General features: G+C 46.2%; 1 long non-coding RNA gene across 1 annotated transcript in view; it reads left to right on the top strand.

Moving 5' to 3' along the window:
* The first annotated feature begins 8,072 nt into the window (after window positions 1-8,072).
* Window positions 8,073-16,973, top strand: part of LOC120891655 (uncharacterized) — a 55,418-nt gene continuing 46,517 nt past the window's right edge. Inside the window, exon 1 of the long non-coding RNA XR_013431268.1 lies at window positions 8,073-8,225. This is a non-coding gene — a long non-coding RNA (uncharacterized LOC120891655). The remainder of the gene's footprint in view (window positions 8,226-16,973) is intronic.

Raw genomic sequence — 16,973 nt, 5'->3', positions numbered from 1 at the left:
TGAGCAGCTCATGAGTTTTAAATTGCAGAGTGTCCGAGCAGCATGATGCCATCTCCCCCACCCCACCCCAGCCCTCCAGGGCAGGAGCCTCTGCCTTCCCCAGCAGTTTCCCAGTTGATCTACTGTTTCTGGAAACCTTCCTGTTAGTGTCCAGTTGCCATCTTGGTTGAGAGACTGACTGTCGTGAGAGTGCTCCACTTGTGCAGAAGAGAACGTCTCTCCAATTACTCACGCACCCCATTCTGTCTGTGCCCATGTTGTAGGTTGGCACTTGGAGCCTAAGAATGGAAGACACACCTTGACCCTCTCCTAATGGAAAACATGATTTCCCATGAGACTCTGACCCCTTTCACAAATGACCTCAAGAGAAAGTGCCAGTGACTAGGAAGTCAACTCTACTTCATTTAAATGTCAAAATGTCCACCAGGAAGGAAGTGGAACCTCGTTTCAGTAGTGTGTGGTCGTGTGCCAAAGTGTCCTTTAACAATGGCTCCTGTGTCACCAAGGCAGTCTGGTGTATGCTTAGCGCCCAGGATGGAACCTGATTTCATCTGACAACACAAGGTCACCCCCCTCCACACACACACTGCCACCACAATCTGAGGGATGAGGTATCAGTCCCTGGGCATAAGGAGGAGCCAGTGGAGGCCCTTGATCTCTCCAAAAGGAAAATGCTGTAGTCGTCATCCATGGGAGGATTTAAGCCTCCTTCTCACACCGTGTAGTGCATGCAGAAGCGCATATTTCTCGCGATCCTGGGCTGACATTTCGCAACCTCCACTGAATACCAGGCTGTGAGAGCTTGAAAGTTTCTTAGAAGGAATTTCAGTGGCCACTTCTGCTCATTATTTATTTAATTATTCTTGACACCAGGGATTGAACCCAGGGCTGCTTAACCACTGAGCCCCAGCCCCAGCCCCCCCTTTTAGAAATATATACTTTATTTAGAGACAGGGTCTCCCTGGGTTGCTTAGTCCTGATTAAGTTCTGAGGCTGACTTTGAACTCACGATCCTCCTGCCTCAGCCTCCCACGTTGCTGGGATCATGGGCATGCAACGCTCTGCCTGGCTCAGTGAATTTTCCTTAAAGATAAAAATAATGACTGTTTCCATGATTAGGGTTGATGCCAAGAAGTGAGAGAGAAGTTGTTTTTGACTTGTTTTTAGCACCCACCAGTTTAAGCAAGACCAGTAAGGGTTCGTGCCGGTGCTGGATGAGAGAGAGTTGCAGAAACACTTCCATGTGAATGATTGCAAGTAATAGAACAGATAGCTGACCAAGGACAAGGAGTCAAAGCCACTTCAAAGTTCTTGGTGACAAAATGTGAGAACCCAGATTAAAAAGAAGTTTGTGGGAGGAGAAAGGTGAAGACTGCTTTCAGCCGTGGAGGTGTCTTGCAGTTTGCATTAATCATAGGTGGGCGACTGGTCCCAGGCCAGCAATCCCCAAAGCACTGCCAAGTGCATCAATTGATGTACACAGTTTGCAGACAGCTGCTCACCTCCTCCTATAATTTACCTGATCTCTGGGTCACTAGTACAATTTGCTACAGGCCTGGGGCTGGGGATCAGGGGCAGAGTGCTCACCTAGTACTTGTGAGGCACTGGGTTTGATCCTCAGCAACAGCTGGAAATAAATAAATAGGAAAAAGTTACCTCTGGGGACACAGGGACGGTGGGCAGATGTTGAGACGGGGAAACACGGATTGCTTGGGGAGGCAGACGGAGAGAAAAGACGTCACCGTTAATAAAATAAAAAATGGGGACAGAAGAGATTTAGAAGCTCAGGAAGTCTTGGCCTTCCAACTCCTCCTCCATTCCAGAAGATTCCATTCCCCTTTCTGAGCAGAACGCCCAGTTGCTTCTTTTGTTTTTGTTTTTGTGTTTTTAGAAAACTGGTAAAAGTGTTCACTGGTTTTGAAAACGATTTATGGCCCTTGAATAAGGTTTTCTCGAGTTTCTGGCCACACAGTATTGGTCTCTCTTTTTTCCATTTCCCATGAATATCCAGCACCTGGCCTAACCGTGGATGCTACGTTTATAAGCCAGTGATTGTATTTTTAAAGTGCAAAATTATCAGGAAACTCTATGGGGTGAGACATGATTGGTTCTCAGAGATGCAGCTCCTCCCTGCCTTGGTCTATCTATCTGTCTGTCTGTCTGTCTGTCTGTTTTCGGTGCTGCTGGTGGCTCTACCACTCAGCTACACACTGACAGTGATGGCTGGGACCGTGCAGGTCAGGGGTCTGTGAACTTGGCCGACTGTGCAGACCCCCACTTCTCATTTACCTAGAGCCTGGGCCACGTCCGAGTGCCATATTCCGTCCCCAGCCAACAACCTGTGGTTCCTGTGAGCAGTGATTTCTTCTCTGCCAGTGAGCACACAAGGTGTTACCCTGGAGGGGACAAGTTCTGGGACACTGTCACAGACCAGATTCCAGAACTCAAGGAGACGGGATGATCGCTCCTGACCATCAAATATGTGACAACGGTTCCAGACCAGTGTGGGCCAAAGGGACCTAGAGTTGTCCTGCATCTTGGCATGTCACCTCCTGCTCCTGTCACTAGTGTGCACCTGCTGAGTACTGTTTCTATCAGGTATTAGTTTATTTAAAGACATAGGGAAGGGACAGAGGGACACTCTCAAGAGGGCATGTGCTCTCAGGTAGTATGATGTGCCCCTATTTTCCTACGGGCCCCAGAAAATCTCCAATTAGGACTGGTCAGTGCCGAGCAAGGTGACTTGAGAGTTGCATTTATATATTTAGAACATCACCTTAAACTTTTCACAATAAGTTTTTTCTATTGATTTTTTAACAAACTAAATGACAGCGGCATGCATCACAATTCTTATTACACATAGACAGCACGATTCTTCCTACCTCGGGTTGCATATGACGTAGGTCGAGGGCTGGGGATGTGGCTCAAGCGGTAGCGCGCTCACCTGGCATGCGTGCAGCCCGGGTTCGACCCTCAGCACCACATACCAACACAGATGTTGTGTCCCCCAAAAACTAAGAAATAAATATTAAAAATTCTCTCTCTCTTTAAAAAAAATAAAGTAGGTTGACACCAATTTTTGTCTTCATACGTGGACTTTGGATAATGGTGTCCATCACATACCACCATCATTAATAACCCCCTGCCCCCTCCCTTCCCCTCCCTCCCCTCTGCCCTATCTAGAGTTCCTCTATTCCTCCCATGCTCCCCTCCCTACCCCACTGTGAGTCAGCCTCCTTATATCAGAGAAAACATTCGGCATTTGTTTTTTGGGGATTGACTAACTTCACTTAGCATTATCATCTCCAACGCCATCCATTTACATGCAAATGCCATGATTTTGTTCTTTTTTAGTGGTGAGTAATATTCCACTGTGTATATATGCCACATTTTTTATCCACTCATCCACTGAAGGGCATCTAGGTTGGCTCCACAGTTTGGCTATTGTGAATTTTGCTGCTTTTATAAACATGGATGTGGCTGTGTCCCTGTAGTGTGCTGATTTTAACTCCTTTGGGTATTGATCCAGGAGTGGGATAGCTGGGTCAAATGGTGGTTCCATTCCCAGTTTTCCAAGGAATCTCCACGCTGCTTTCCATATTGGCTGCACCAATTTGCAGTCCCACCAGCAGCGTATGAGTGTGCCTTTGCCCACATCCTCGCCAACACTTGTTGTTGTTGTCTTCATAGGAGCTGCCATGATAAAAGTTTTACCACAGTGAAATTCTCTCTCTCTCTCTGTCTCTCTCTCTCTCTCTCACACACACACACACACACTTGGGTTTTCCCTTGGTGTCTCTGGACAGGACCATGTGGCTTAGGAACCTACAAACACAATGTCCTCCTCCTGCCCGTGAAGAACTAGGACTTGGTCCCTGGGCAGCCTCTGCAGTCACCCACAGCATCTCCCATAAACCTGAGGAGCAAAGACGGAGGGAGGCCTGGAGATGCCACAGGAGCCTCACTGTTTCCTCCCTCCCTCCTGATAGTGATTCTAAACTTGGCTGCACTTTGATCCCATTGTATGTTTCATCTAAAATCCTCTCTTGCAAGCACCCAGGAGCCGAGGATCACCCCCAACCCCCGTAGCCCTGGGACCACGACCAGCCACGGTGTGAGATCTTTGGTGGCTTCCCTTGTCGACTCACGTCATTTGATCCATTTATGAATACAGTCGGGCACCAGCCACCGCTCTGGGTCCTGATGGAAGGCAGCAGTCAGGATCTGGCTAAGAGGCCAACTGTGGCCTCCGACTTGACATCCTCCTGTGGCAGCCTCCCACATGCCTGGCCTTGCAGACGTGGGCTACCAAAGCTCGTCCTCTGCGGATGGGCCAGTGTTTTCAGGACGGGAGTCTTCAGAGAAGGCTCACGATTCGATTTCTATTTTTCACTTATGCACTGAGCCATGGACTCCTGTGGTTTTTGTAGTCATCCACAAACGGGGTCCAGCAAGCAGCAGATTTTAGTGAAAGGTTAATAAAATGGGAACTTGTCACTCCCTGTTTTTCCTGTATGCTTAGCCAAACACGGTTGAAATCCTGAGAACTGTTTGCCCATCTTGTTCCCGGAACGTGCTGTCCCCAACTGCCAAACTGCAGGATGCACCCCCTCACCCAGTTGCATGCAAACTGCCCACTCGCCCTGACCCGTCAATGAACGTCCCTCCCTGCTTCCTCCAAGGAAAGTACAGAAGCTCTGCTTAAGCTGCTCTCGGGGCTCTCTGCTCCATTGAAGTGAGCCCTGAGCCCCGGCATGCTGGTCCCCAATAAACCCTGTGCTGTTGCATGAGACAGTCTCTTGGTGGTGTCTTCCTCCGACGGCCGCCCGACCTTTACGTTAGAAACGTCTCATGTTGACAGCTATTGTCAAATGGTGGCATCTGATTGAGGCACATTGGACCGAGGGTAAACATGAAGATGCTCTTAAAGTGCTCATGGATTTTCCTGGCTAGAATATTGCAGAGGGTTTTGCCAGTGTTCTCACCACTTTGTTTATCTCCTTGGTGTTGAAAAACCTCCCAGATGCAAGGAATGCACCCAGAGGACAGCTCCTGCAGCTGGCCACCCACAGACCCCACACCCACTGATCCATTCTCCATTCCCTGTTAACTGGGTGTCGGGTGCTGTTGGGTTGTTAATTATTGGGTAAACCCAGTGTTTTGTCCCCAAGGAGCCCAAGGTCTAGCTTGTTGGTTTTGGAACCACTGGGTTGGTTATTCCCTTTTCCTTGCCTCTCGAGACAAATCTGAGCTCCATCCAGGGACCTATGTCTAGTGGCCCTGGTGGCTCAGGAAAATCTCTCATTGTGGTGAAGAAAAGTAACAGCAAGAATCATTAACCATTTCCCTCATGGGGGAAGGGGGGTTCTGGCCCCAGGGGGTCCCTGGCTCTTTCCCTCTTCTCAGGCACATAATCTTCTCCTCATCCTGGACAAGACAACTGTGTACTGCTCATCCCTGGAATCCTGGGCATGTGCCTTGACCTTCTCAGTTTTCCTTCAAGAGAAATGTTCCCATTTCATAAATGCAGCAAAACTGGTCCCCAAATACCTGGGCTGCTGGTACTGAGAAGCAAATGTAAAAAATACTGAAAATGAGGGCTGGGGCTGAGGCTCGGCTGTAGAGTGCTAGCCTAGCACGTGCGAGTCCCTGGGTTTCATCTTCAACACCACAGAAAAATAAAAAATAAATAAATACCAATAAATGTTGGTATTGGGTCTGTCTCCAACTAGAAAAAATATTTTAAAAAATAAATATGAAAAGGCAATGTATCTAGCAATTAGGGAAATGCAAGTTAAAACTTCATTGAGCTTCTCTTTCTCTCCAGTCAGAATGGCAATTATCAAGAATACAGTAACAATAAACTGGTGAGGATGTGGGGACAGGGAATGCTCACACCTTGTTGGAGAAACTGCACATTGGGGCAACCCCTCTGGAACCCCACTCCACAGAATATATCCAGAGGACTTAAAATCAGCATACTACAGGGACACAGCCACATCCATGTTCATGATAGCACAACTCACAATAGCTAAGCTAGGGAGCCAGCCTAAATGCCCACCAACAGATGAGTAGATAAAGAAATTGTGGTATGTATACTTGGTGGAATATTACTCAGCTTTAAAAAAGGATGACTTCATAACACTGGCCAGTAAATGAATGGATGTGGGGATTATCATGCTAAAGTAAAATAAGGCAATCCCCCAAAAGCAAAGGGCACATGTTTTCCCTGATATGTGTTATCTACATCACAAGGAAGGTGGGCGGCACAAGAGAAGTTCAGTAGATTAGACAAAGGGGAGTAACAGGAAGGGAGGGGAGATAAGAACAGGAAAGACAGTAGCATGAATGGACCATGATGTTTCTATTTAAATATATGAAAGTACCTAAGTGAATCCACCCATCATGACACCCACACGAATGGGGTCCTAAGGAGAATAAGGTATATTTTATGTTTGGAGAAGTTTACCAAAATGGACTCTATGGGCATGTATAACTAACAAGAACCAATAAAACAGAAAAAGATTTAAAAGTACTGAAAAGGACCATGGGACCAAACTGATAGCACCGCAACTGGATGAGGAAATGTCTTTAGGTACATTCCAGAATGTTCTAAACCGCTCCCCCATTGGATGCTGCCAAAGGTGTTGGAGCCTGTGGGAAGGTGGAGTTTCAGGGCGCTGCAGGGAGAAGAAAGGACCCCCCCCCCCCGCATTCATCTGCAGGTGCAGGGGCCCCAGGGGGCAGGTAACCTCGAGGCCTCCACGGTTAACTAAGGCAGAGAGGAGCAGGGTGCATTGGAGTCTATGGAGTTATTTACCAAATTAGGAAAACCTGGAATTGGCTTTCCTGGACTCCCAATCAAACCCAAATTGTTTTTCCTTAAAGAGAGAGACCCTTGAGCCCCTCTTAAGGAGAAGACTTCTCTGTATTATGTGACTTTTTGCAGCACTGAATTGGGGGGACAAGACCAGAGCTCTCTTTGGAAACACATCGGCTTTATTTGCATCAAGACAAGCAGGAAGGGTCGGTCTGTTTTGTTCTTTTTTTCTTGTCAAGTGCAGAGTATTCAGCTGATATAAGGATGCGCACCTGGGCAGGGGGTCTCTGGTTTTAGGAGGAGGCAGGATCCCATTGCCTGGGATCCAGGGGGACTGGCGGGAACCAGGGAGAGCACCCAGGGTGGCCTTGGTCTGCGCAAGGCTGTTATCCTGTGGCCACCGCAGGCATTTCAAAAGGAAGGAAGGGAGGGAGGGGCACACGCCTGTCATTCCAGTGGCTGGGGAGGCTGAGGCTGGAGGATGGCGAATTCAAAGGCAGCCTCAGCAAAAGGAAGGTGCTAAGCAACTCAGTGAGACCCTGTCTCTAAATAAAATTCAAACTAGGGCTGGGGACGGGGCTCAGAGGTCTTCTGAATTCAACCCCCAGTGGCTAGAGAGCGGGGAGCCCGGGTGCAGCTGGGGTTGACCCAGGTCTGCGCTCTGGGGGTCTCTTCTGTGCTGATCTCCTTATTCTGCTCAGGCTCAATGTGGGCTCCAGACACAGATTCAGCTCAGCTGGAGGAACAGCAGCTCTCAGGCTGCCAACATGATGGGAGCCTCCTCCAGGCGCCTGCCAGGTCCCCGTGAGCCTCCCCCAGCGCTGGTCGTGATGCACTGGGCAGTTCCCAAGGGGAAAGGCCAGTTCTGCTTGGAGAATTTTGCACAGATGAAGGGAGGACAAGTCAGCCTCCCTAGGACGCTCTGGGTGGTCTTATTGTAGGAGGAGGCCCAGGTGGGGAAACTGTCAAGAAATGACTTCAATTTCCTAACATCAAAACCCACCAGAATTCAGAATTCTGGTCACCCTGACCCTGACCCAATGCCCAGACCTCAAAAGGAAAAGAAAAAAAGCTGCCCCCAAACCCTGCCATTCTGGCCTCCTTCTTGCCGCTGTCACTCAAAAAGAAGGCTCGCTGGGCTCAGGCTGGGGAGAGCGGAGACTGACGGACGCCCTGTCCAATCAGAAGCCCCCGTGCTGAGCGCTGACCAATCCCGAGCGCAGCCAGCGAGCAGGGGGCGGGCCTCCGCGCGCAAATTGGAATTTATTTCTCCGCGGTCCGTGGTTCCCCTCAGATTCCTGCAGTCGGACTCCAGGCTTCGCTCGTGCCCCGCATCCCGGGTGGCCCTGCCATGCAGGAGCTGAAGCTCCCCAGGGCAGGCTTGGCTGCTGGGCACCAGGAGACGGTGAGTGTGCGGTGGCACCTGGTGCCTGGACAGGGAGGCTCGGGAGGGAGGCTCAGGAGGGAGGCTCGGAGGGAGGGGAGGCCGTCCGGAGGGACTGGCTGTGGCGGGAAGCACCCGAGCTGGCCGACCCGGACTCCAGCGCTTTCTGCGTCTGCAGGCCTGAGCCCCTCGGGGACAGCGCCCCTCTGTCCCCCGGGCCAGCCGGGTGGGGAGCGTGACCGTGGCGGAGACTCCTGCAGCCTCCCCTTCCCCTGGGGCAGCCTCAGCCCCTGCTCAGGTCCTACGTGGCAGGGAGCGCGGTGCCCGGCGTCTTCCGGGCTGCGGTGATTGACAGGTGGCGCCACTGGAAATCCCAACCTCCAAGCCCCGCGATGGCGCGCACCTGTCCTCCCCGAGGCTGGGGCGGGGCGCTGACGGCCTCAGCAAGTTGGCGAGCCCCTTAGAGACTCGGGGGGACCCTGCCTCTAAATGAAATGCATAATAGGGCTGGGGACGGGGCTCGGGGGTGCAGGGCCCCCGAGTTCAGTGCCCAGTACCCCCCCCCAAATCCAGTCTCCAAACCCCGTTTTCCTGCAGGAGGGGAGCTGGGGAGCACAGGGACCTCGCTGATTCCTGAGCTAGTTTTGATGTGAATTCTCCCCTCCTCTCCCAGGCCAGACCCCTGGTCAGAATGTCTTTGGGCCGGGTGTCCCCCCTGTGGACTGCATGTCCCAGGGGTCTCGTGCCCTCTGTGATATTTTCCTGGTCCTGGTTTGGCTCTGCCTGACACAGGGATCCCACACCTGGCTCATCTGAGGTCTCCTGAGCGTCTGGTGCATATCAGCCACATGTGGACCATGAGCAGGTGCATTGGGGGGAAGAAGTTTCTCAGGGGAGTAGGAGATGGCCCTGTGGCTGGGAGGAGTCTCCTTATCCAGAAGCCACTTCAGATGTCCCTCGTCCTGGCTCCTGTGGATCCTGGACCAGCGATGGGCATGCAGCCATTGATGAACACACTGGCTCCAGTCCCTTTGGAAACGCGTCCAGAGTGGTCGTTGTTCTGTTAGCTTTTAAAGAACTCCATGCTGTTTTCAAAAATGGCTGCACTGAGCTTATATTCTAGTCCTGTGTGAGCAGGTCTCTTTCTCCATATCCATGTCGTGGGAGGACTGGTTCCTTCACCTGTTTGGTAGGAGCCTTTCCCACAGCTGGGCTCAGGCTGCAGAGGTCTCCTCCTTGGCTGGGGGCTGAATTCCTGATGCAGTTGGTTGGAACCCAGGCTGCCTGTGCTCACTGCAGGAAGGTGGGGTGAGCCTGTTCTAGAAAGAAACAGGGAGCAGGGGTTGTGACCCCTTTTGCTTCCCTCCTGGGAGGGGGGATCATAGTCCAGGAAAGTGCCTGCACACTAATGTGAAGCCCCTCCTTTCTGAGATTTGCACATGCGCAGTTGCCACTGCTCCCAGAGCTTGGTGGGTCAGGATGGAGTCCATGAGATGGGGAAATGTTGGACCCTGAGTGCCTGGACATAGTCCTTCCAGAAAGAACTGGTCAGGCCTGGAGTTATTGCTGAGGTGGGGGGAGAGGGCTCAGGCTGGCTGCTGGGTGGACTGCATTGGTCCTGTCTACCCTTGGGGACTGGCTGGGGAGAAGCTCAGCTGTTAGCAGCCACAGTTTGCAGATCATGCTGCAAATCCCTTCTAGGGATAAACTGGGACTTGACCTCAGTCCCCTTCTGCCCTGGTCCCATGGATAAAGCTCATGACCCTCCACAGCCATAGAAAAGCCCTCCATTTTCTCTTGTCCTGATACTTGTGGATATCCAGGTCTTTCTTCTATGAGCACCAGACAAATTGCGTTTCCAGCTACAAGTCATTTCGTGTCCCATGTGCTCCATTTGTGGCTTCCTCTACTCTGGGTGCCACTGGAGGGGGGTATTCCGTCCCAATTATGTGGCACATTGCTCAAGGCAGGACTAATGCCCACGTGTCCCCCAACTTTGCCTGCCCTTTGGATGGTAGAGATTTTCTGAGTGGTCCAATGCATAGGTCTCTCCGTCCATTATAACTGTATTTAAGAGGGACTCAGAACAGAAGTAGGTGCTTATTGGGTGCATCCATGTGTGAAGGGAATCCAGGAGCCTCCTATTCTCGTATAATGTTGAAACCTAATCCTCCTCTATGTGCTTCTTTGGGGTGCTGGAGTGTAATCCAGTACCACGCACGTCCTGCCCCAAGCCCTACCAGTGCTCTGCGCCTCCAGTTCCCACTCCTCCCTTCACGTTGGGTTGTCTTGTTCATTCACATCAAATCCTCTGCTGGAGACGGTGGCATTTAGCTAGGCCTTTTCAATGCACTTCACAATAAAAATGACATTTACGTACATATGGAGTCACCTATGAAACTTCTGCATTGTACAAATTTTTTGGTCCTCAAATCACTGCAATATGATAATTTTAGAGCATGCATTAGTGCCTGGTAATGATAGCTCCTGCTTTTGCTCTTAGCGTTCAGAATTCTTGGCTCATTTCATATCAATTCAACCTTCCAGGAGAATTTTCAAACTGTTTGCTTTGGTGAAAAGGAAACCATGGTGAAATTCTGATGGGTGTTGTCCTAGATGAACCTGAGGGAAGCTGTCCTCTGTATAATGAGGAGTCCTGTCATCCATTCCCAGGGTGTGTGATTCAGTCTCTTATGTGCTGATCTGTATTTGCATTTTTTCAAACTCTGCAGGTGTCCTTTTTAAGTATGCTTATATGTGAAATGGGACATTTATGTGACATTGATATAAAGCTGACACAGTGTTTCATAGGGTTGGTCAAACTGTATGCAACAGGGCAAACAAGATGTGGCTGATGGGCAGAAATGGTGATTTCTGGATGGAATTTCCAGGGTGTCCTACTGAACTATATCCTCAGCCCTTTTTAAATTCTTACTTAAAAATTTAAATTTTTAATTTATTTCTTATTTTAATTTTTAAAAATGACTACTGCCTATTTATTTTTAAATTTAGGCAGGGTTTCACTCCGTTGCTAGGGTAAGCTTCACAATCGTGATCCCCCTGCCTCCGCCTCCAGACCCCTGGGCATATCAGTTTGTAGCACCACAGGCATCCTGTCCCACTATTTCTTTTTCTTTTTTTTATAGGATTTTTTTAGGTCATGATATATATATATATTTAAACACAGAATAACAGTGGAATGCATTTCGATCCTTTCCACACATATAGAGCACATTTCTTCATATCTCTGTATATAAAGTATGTTCACATCAGTTGATGCCATTAGACATGGACTCCTCATCTCTTTCCGCATTACAATTCCTAATACACATTCTTATCACTGTTTTCCACCTCTCTCTGTCTATAAGGTATGTTGACACCCAGTGCAAGTCTTCATACATGTCTTTTGAATAATGATGTCCATCATGTCATTGTATAATGATAACCATCACGTTCCACCATCCTTGCTAATCCCCTGGCCCCTTCCTCTCCCTCCCGCCCCTCTTCCCTATCTAGAGTCAATCTAATCCTCCCATCCTCTCCCTCCCTACTCCACCATGAGTCATCCCCATGTATCAGACAAAATATTTGACATTTTTGGGGGGAGATTGGCTAACTTCACTTAACATGATACTCTCCAACTCCATCCATTTACTGGCAAATGCCATGATTTTATTCTCTTTCAGTGCTGAGTAATATTCCATTGTGTGTATATACCACATATTTTTTATCCATTCATCCACTGAAGGGCATCTAGGTTGGCTCCACAGTTTAGCTATTGTGAATTCTGCTGCTATAAACATGGATGTGGCTGTGTCCCTGCAGTATGTTGTTTTTAAGTCCTTTGGGTATAGACCAAAGAGAGGGACAGCTGGGTCAAATGGTGGTTCCTTTCCCAGATTTCCAAGGAATCTCCATGCTGCTTTCCTTATTGGCTGCACTAATTTGTAGTCCCATCAGCAGCGTGTGAGTGTACCTTCCCCCCACATCCCCGCCAACACTTATATTTGTTTGTATGCATAATAGCTGCCATTCCTACTGGAGTGAGATGGTATCTTAGTTCTGATTTGCATTTCTCTAATTGCTAGAGATGATGAGCATTTCTCATATATTTTTTGATTGATTGTGTATCATCTTCTGAGAAGTATCTTTTCAGGTCCTTGGCCCATTTATTGATTGGGTTAATTGGTTTTTTTTTGGTGTTAATATTTTTTAGTTCTTTATATACCCTAGAGGAGATTAGGGCTCTATCTGATGTGTGAGGGGTAAAAATTTGCTTCCAGGATGTAGGCTCTCTATTCTTTTTTTAATTTTTTTTTTTTTTTTTTTTTTTTAAACGATAGACATCTTTTTTTTTTTTTTTAAGAGAGAGTGATAGAGGAGAGAGAGAGAGAGAGAGAGAGAGAGAATTTTTAATATTTATTTTTAATTCTCGGCGGACACAACATCTTTGTTGGTATGTGGTGGTGAGGATCGAACCCGGGCCGCACGCACGCCAGACGAGCGCACTACCGCTTGAGCCACATCCCCAGCCCTCTTTTTTTAATTTTTGATATAAAACTTTTTAGTTTGATTCCATCCCATGTGTTGATTCTTGGTTTTAATTCCTGTGCTATAGGAGTCTTATTAAGGAAGCTGTGGCCTAATCCCACATGATGGAGATAAGGCCTACTTTTTCTTCTATTTGGAGAGTCTCTGGTTTAATTCCTAGACCCTTGATCCATTTTGAGTTAACTTTTGTGCATGGTGTGAGAGAGGGGTTCAGTTTTATTTTGCTGCCTATGGATTTCCAGTTTTTCCAGCACCATTTGTTGAAGATGCTCTCTTTTCTCCAGTGCATATTTTTAGCACCTTTGTCTAATATAAGATAATCGTGGTTTTGGGGTTTGTCTCTGTGTCCTCTATTCTGTATGGTTGGTCTTCCAGCCTGTTTTGATGCCAGACCATGCTGTTTTTGTTACTGTGGCTCTGTACTATAGTTTAAGGTCTGGTATAGCAATGCCACCTGCCTCCCTCTTCCGGCTAAGGATTGCTTTAGCTCTTCTGGGTCTCTTATTTTTCCAGATGAATTTCAAGATTGCTTTTTCTATCTATGAGGAATGCCATAGGGATTTTGATCAGAATTGCATTAAATCTGTAGAGTGCTTTTGGTCGTAGGGCCATTTTGATAATATTTCTTCTGCCTATTCAAGTTCAAGTTACATCTTTCCATCTTCTAAGGTCTTTGATTTCTCTTTAGTGTTTCATAGTTTTCATTGTATAGATCCTTCACCTCTTGTTGATTCCCAAGTATCTTTTTTTATTGAGGATATTGTGAATGGGGTAGTTTTCCTCATGTGCCTCTCAGAGGACTTGTCACTGATATACAGAAATGCCTTTGATTTTCGGGTGTTGATTTTATATCCTGCTACTTTGCTGAATTCTAGTTCTAGAAGTTTTCTAGTGGAGTGTTTTGGGTCTTCTAGGTACAGAATCATATCATCAGCAAATAGTGCTAGTTTAAATTCTTCTTTTTCTATGCTTATTCCTTTAATTTCTTTCATCCAATTTCTCTGGCCAGGGTTTCAAGAAGTATGGTGAATAGAAGTGTGAGAGAGGGCATCCCTGTCTTGTTCCACATTTTTGAGGGAATGCCTTCAGTTTTTCTCCATTTAGAATAATGGTGGCCTGGGGCTTAGGATAGGAGCCTTTACAATGTTGAGACATGTTCCTGTTATCCCTAGTTTTTTTAGTGTTTTGAACATCAAGGGGTTGCTGAATTTTGTCAAATGCTTTTCTGCATCTACTTCGGTGATCATATGATTTTTTATCTTTAAATCTACTGACGTGATGAATCACATTTATTGACTTTCGTATGTTGAACCAACCTTGCATCCCTGGGATGAGTCCCACTTGATCGTGGTGCATGATCTTTTTGATACGTTTTTGTATTTGATTTGCCAGGATTTTATTCAGAATCTTTGCATCTGTCTTTTAGAGATACTGGTCTGAAGTTTTGTTTCTTTGATGCGTCTTTGTCCGATTTTAGATTCAAGGTGATATTGACCCATAGAACGAGTTTGAAAGTGTTCCCTCTTTTTTTATTTCATGGAATAATTTGAGGAATGTCGGTGTTAGTTGTTCTTTGAAGGTTGTATTCATTGAGTCCTGGACTTTTTTTTTTTTTTTGGTTGGTAGGCTTTTGATGGTGCCTGCTATTTCATTGCTGGAAAGTGACCTGTTTTGTGGCTGAGGATGTGGCTCGAGCGATAGCATGCTCACCTGGCATGTGCGGGGCGCTGGGTAAGATCCTCAGCAACATGTAAAAGTAAAAGATGTTGTGTCCACCAAAAACTAAAAGAAAAATAAAAAATTCTCTTAAACAGATAATATTTTTTTTAACTTGTGTATCATCCTCACTCACTTTGGGTAAATTATATGACTCTAGACATTTGTTGATGTCTTCAATATTTTGTTTTACTGGAGTACAAGTTTTCAAAATAATTTCTAATTATCTTCTGTATTTCTCTAGTGTTCATGGTGATATTTCTTTTTTTTAATCACAGATTTTAGTAATTGGAGTTTTTCTCTACTTCTACATTAGCATGGATCAGGGTTTACAACTGTGTTTTTTCAAAGAGCCAACTTTTCATTTTGAAAATTAAAATTTTTTTTTAAAAAATAAATGGCAGTGGAATGCATTACAGTTCTTAACTACACGTGTGCAGCACAGTTTTTCATATCTCCATATATAAGGTAGGTTGACACCGACTCATGTCTTCATACCTGTGCTTTGGATAATGATGTCATCATATTCCACCATCCTCGCTAACCCCCTGCCCCCTCCTTTCCATTCGCACCCCTCTGCCCTGAGTAGAATCCATCTCTTCCTCCCATGCCCCCTCCCTACCCCAGTATAGTCAGCCTCCTTATATCAGAGAAAACTTTCTGCATTTGTTTTTCTCGGATTGGCTAAATTCACTTAGCATTATCTCCTCCTCCACCATCCATTTACCTGCAAAAGCCTTGATTTTATTTTCTTTTAGTGCTGAGTAATATTCCATTGTGTGTATATACCACATATTTTTTATCCATTCATCCAGTGAAGGGCATCTAGGTTGGCTCCACAGTTTAGCTATTGTGAATTGTGCTGCTATAAACATTGATCTGGCTGTGTCCCTGTAGTGTGCTGTTTTTAGATCCTTTGGGTATAGTCCAACAAGATAATAGCTGGGTCAGATGGTGGTTCCATTCCCAGTCATTTTGTCAATTTTTAGATTGCTTCTTTTGTTTCAATTCCATTGATCTCAGCTCTGATTTTAATCATTTTCTGTCCTTTACTGCTTTTGGTGTTGATTCATTTTTTTCCTAGGGCTTTGAGATGTCATTTTAGGTCATTTATTGGACTTTTTCTTTTTCTTAAGGAATGAACTCCATGCAATGAACTTTCCTCGTAGTACTGCCTTCACAGTGTCCCAGAGATTTTGATATGTTGGATCTGTGTCCTCATTCACCTCTAAGAATTTTAAAATCTCTTCTTTGATGTCTTCTGCAACCCATTGTTCATTCACTGGCATATTATTTAGTCTCCAGGTGTTGGAGTCGCTTCTATTTTTATCATTGATTTCTAATTTCATTCCATTAGGATCTGATAGAATGCAGGGTAGTACCTTTAGTTTTCTGTATTTGCTTAGAGTTGCTTTGTGGCATAATATATGGTCTATTTTAGAGAAGGATCCATTTGCTGCTGAGAAGAAAGTGTCTTCGCCTGTTGAAGGATGAAATGGTCTATGTATGTCAGTTAAATCTAAATTGTTGATTGTATTATTGAGTTCGGTAGTTTTTGTTTGGCTTTTGTTTGGCAGATCTGTCCAGTGGTAAAAGAGGTGTGGGAAAGTCACCCAGAATTATTGTCCTGTGGTCTGTTTGGCCCTTGAACTTGAGAAGAGTCTGTTTGAACATAGATGCTCCATTGGTTGGGGCATAAATATTTATAATTGTTCTGTCTTGTTGGTGTGTGGTTCCCTTAAGCAGTATGTAGTGTCCTCCTTTATCCCTTCTGATTAACTTTCACTTGAGTCCACATTATTTGACATAAGGATGGAAACCCCTGCTTGCTTCCACAGTCCATGTGAGTGGTAGGTTTTTTAATATTTATTTTTTATAGATGAACACAATACCTTTATTTATTTTTATGTGGGGCTGAGGATCGAACCCAGGGTCTCACATGTGCTAGGTGAGCGCTCTACCGCTGAGCCCCAGCCCCAGCCTGAGTGATATATTTTTTCAAACATGTCCCCTTCAGGCTGTGGGTGTCTTTTCCTATGAGATGAGTCTCTTGGAGGCAGCATATTCTTGGGTCTTCTTTTTAAATCCATTCTGCCAGTCTTTGGATTGCTGAGTGTTGGAAATTAACATTCAGGGTTATTATTGAGACATGATTTTTTATTCCCAGTTATTTTTTGTTTATTTTTGGTATTTAACTTGATTTGGTTTCTCTTTGATAGCTTTTTCCTTTAGAGTGATACCTCCCTTTTCTAATTTTCACTGTTGTTCATTTCCTCCTCATGGAATATTTTGCCAGGGATGTGCTGTAGTGCAGGTTTCTGGTTGTAAATTCTTTTAACTTTTGTGTATCACAAAGGTTTTTATTTTCTCATGAAAATAACATCTAAACCGAAATCTAATTGCTAATCAAAGTTTGATTTTGCTGGGTGTGATTCTTGGTTGGCATCTGTTTCTTTCAGAGCTTGGTGTATGTTGTTGCAGGATCTTGTAGCTTTCAGGGTC

The sequence above is a fragment of the Ictidomys tridecemlineatus genome, chromosome 16 (genome assembly GCF_052094955.1).
Source record: "Ictidomys tridecemlineatus isolate mIctTri1 chromosome 16, mIctTri1.hap1, whole genome shotgun sequence".
In the NCBI taxonomy this organism is placed as follows: domain Eukaryota; kingdom Metazoa; phylum Chordata; class Mammalia; order Rodentia; family Sciuridae; genus Ictidomys; species Ictidomys tridecemlineatus.
Note: the sequence above shows the minus strand (reverse complement) of the source record. Positions and strands in the feature narration are given on the sequence as shown.